This window comes from Zophobas morio, unplaced genomic scaffold, assembly GCF_036711695.1.
Source record: "Zophobas morio isolate AGI-343-1 ecotype UQ-CSIRO unplaced genomic scaffold, CSIRO_AGI_Zmor_V1 ptg000005l, whole genome shotgun sequence".
NCBI lineage: Eukaryota > Metazoa > Arthropoda > Insecta > Coleoptera > Tenebrionidae > Zophobas > Zophobas morio.
In genome coordinates, this window is record NW_026972110.1 from 56,857 (window position 1) to 60,581 (window position 3,725).

Below are 3,725 nucleotides of genomic sequence, written 5' to 3' on the forward strand. Positions count from 1 at the left end.
AGTGGTGAAGCAGGAGAACCTCGTGGGCCCTCACGGGGAGTGTGGCCGTCGCCCTGCACCCGTTGTGCGCCCCCATTTTGTTTGTAGAGGCCACACTGCCATAATATCTGGAACGTTGCCATCCATTTACTTTCTGAGAATTCCGCGACCTTTTTATTTTGTTTCTTGCTGTACTTGTAAGGTTGTTAATCTTTATTCTATGTTCTCAGGTTCGAGTGAAAATAAAGGTTTTTTTTCTTTGAGGAATAAATTCTTTAAGCTCTTCTGGGGCCCTTGGCCAAGGTCTCTTGAGCTCTTATTGGATTTATTTTTCATAGTTTTTTTTTCCAAATATAAGTTTTTTAAATCCGTCACTCTTCCCGCTCCGCAGTGCGCCAATTCGTATGAACGAACGCCTCCCGCCAGTTTTCAAAACACAATGTAGGGTCCCACTTTTGTAGACGATCACAGCCAAGGCACAATTTCAAATTTTAGCGGGCTTTTTCAAATTTGGTTCAATGTCAAATAAAAAGCGGGAGGTTTGGGTTACTACACTGTTAAAATTCTTCAGAAACGTCACTTTTGAAGTGTTTTCTTGTACTTTTAAGCCACTCAGATACCCTACGGGCTCGGAAAGTGCAACGAAACCATCAAATTTTAGCTAGAAACTGTATTTTTGTCGATTTTTATTGAATTTGAACTATATTTCAACGTTTTTTGATGGTTCTGTGCCACCAAACACACTTAAAGCATGCAGAATCGACTCAGAATAGGAAAAGGAGACGTTTAGGTCAATTTTATGCATTCTGGCGTTCGTAGATACAAGAAAACTGTTAAAATTCTTCAGAAACGTCACTTTTGAAGTGTTTTCTTGTACTTTTAAGCCACTCAGATACCCTACGGGCTCGGAAAGTGCAACGAAACCATCAAATTTTAGCTAGAAACTGTATTTTTGTCGATTTTTATTGAATTTGAACTATACTTCAACGTTTTTTGATGGTTCTGAGCCACCAAACACACTTAAAGCATGCAGAATCGACTCAGAATAGGAAAAGGAGACGTTTAGGTCAATTTTATGCATTCTGGCGTTCGTAGATACAAGAAAACTGTTAAAATTCTTCAGAAACGTCTCTTTTGAAGTGTTTTCTTGTACTTTTAAGCCACTCAGATACCCTACGGGCTCGGAAAGTGCAACGAAACCATCAAATTTTAGCTAGAAACTGTATTTTTGTCGATTTTTATTGAATTTGAACTATATTTCAACGTTTTTGGATGGTTCTGAGCCACCAAACACACTTAAAGCATGCAGAATCGACTCAGAATAGGAAAAGGAGACGTTTAGGTCAATTTTATGCATTCTGGCGTTCGTAGATACAAGAAAACTGTTAAAATTCTTCAGAAACGTCACTTTTGAAGTGTTTTCTTGTACTTTTAAACCACTCAGATACCCTACGGGCTCGGAAAGTGCAACGAAACCATCAAATTTTAGCTAGAAACTGTATTTTTGTCGATTTTTATTGAATTTGAACTATATTTCAACGTTTTTTGATGGTTCTGAGCCACCAAACACACTTGAAGCATGCAGAATCGACTCAGATTAGGAAAAGGAGACGTTTAGGTCAATTTTATGCATTCTGGCGTTCGTAGATACAAGAAAACTGTTAAAATTCTTCAGAAACGTCACTTTTGAAGTGTTTTCTTGTATTTTTAAGCCACTCAGATACCCTACGGGCTCGGAAAGTGCAACGAAACCATCAAATTTTAGCTAGAAACTGTATTTTTGTCGATTTTTATTGAATTTGAACTATATTTCAAAGTTTTTTGATGGTTCTGAGCCACCAAACACACTTAAAGCATGCAGAATCGACTCAGAATAGGAAAAGGAGACGTTTAGGTCAATTTTATGCATTCTGGCGTTCGTAGATACAAGAAAACTGTTAAAATTCTTCAGAAACGTCACTTTTGAAGTGTTTTCTTGTACTTTTAAGCCACTCAGATACCCTACGGGCTCGGAAAGTGCAACGAAACCATCAAATTTTAGCTAGAAACTGTATTTTTGTCGATTTTTATTGAATTTGAACTATATTTCAACGTTTTTTGATGGTTCTGAGCCACCAAACACACTTAAAGCATGCAGAATCGACTCAGAATAGGGAAAGGAGACGTTTAGGTCAATTTTATGCATTCTGGCGTTCGTAGATACAAGAAAACTGTTAAAATTCTTCAGAAACGTCACTTTTGAAGTGTTTTCTTGTACTTTTAAGCCACTCAGATACCCACGGGCTCGGAAAGTGCAACGAAACCATCAAATTTTAGCTAGAAACTGTATTTTTGTCGATTTTTATTGAATTTGAACTATATTTCAACGTTTTTTGATGGTTCTGAGCCACCAAACACACTTAAAGCATGCAGAATCGACTCAGAATAGGAAAAGGAGACGTTTAGGTCAATTTTATGCAGTCTGGCGTTCGTAGATACAAGAAAACTGTTAAAATTCTTCAGAAACGTCACTTTTGAAGTGTTTTCTTGTACTTTTAAGCCACTCAGATACCCAACGGGCCCGGAAACTGCAACGAAACCATCAAATTTTAGCTAGAAACTGTATTTTTGTCGATTTTTATTGAATTTGAACTATATTTCAACGTTTTTTGACGGTTCTGAGCCACCAAACACACTTAAAGCAAGCAGAATCGACTCAGAATAGGAAAAGGAGACGTTTAGGTCAATTTTATGCATTCTGGCGTTCGTAGATACAAGAAAACTGTTAAAATTCTTCAGAAACGTCACTTTTGAAGTGTTTTCTTGTACTTTTAAGCCACTCAGATACCCTACGGGCTCGGAAAGTGCAACGAAACCATCAAATTTTAGCTAGAAACTGTATTTTTGTCGATTTTTATTGAATTTGAACTATATTTCAACGTTTTTTGATGGTTCTGAGCCACCAAACACACTTAAAGCATGCAGAATCGACTCAGAATAGGAAAAGGAGACGTTTAGGTCAATTTTATGCATTCTGGCGTTCGTAGATACAAGAAAACTGTTAAAATTCTTCAGAAACGTCACTTTTGAAGTGATTTCTTGTCCTTTTAAGCCACTCAGATACCCAACGGGCTCGGAAAGTGCAACGAAACCATCAAATTTTAGCTAGAAACTGTATTTTTGTCGATTTTTATTGAATTTGAACTATATTTCAACGTTTTTTGATGGTTCTGAGCCACCAAACACACTTAAAGCATGCAGAATCGACTCAGAATAGGAAAAGGAGACGTTTAGGTCAATTTTATGCATTCTGGCGTTCGTAGATACAAGAAAACTGTTAAAATTCTTCAGAAACGTCACTTTTGAAGTGTTTTCTTGTACTTTTAAGCCACTCAGATACTCTACGGGCTTGGAAAATGCAACGAAACCATCAAATTTTAGCTAGAAACTGTATTTTTGTCGATTTTTATTGAATTTGAACTATATTTCAACGTTTTTTGATGGTTCTGAGCCACCAAACACACTTAAAGCATGCAGAATCGACTCAGAATAGGAAAAGGAGACGTTTAGGTCAATTTTATGCATTCTGGCGTTCGTAGATACAAGAAAACTGTTAAAATTCTTCAGAAACGTCACTTTTGAAGTGTTTTCTTGTACTTTTAAGCCACTCAGATACCCTACGGGCTCGGAAAGTGCAACGAAACCATTAAATTTTACCTAGAAACTGTATTTTTGTCGATTTTTATTGAATTTGAACTATATTTCAA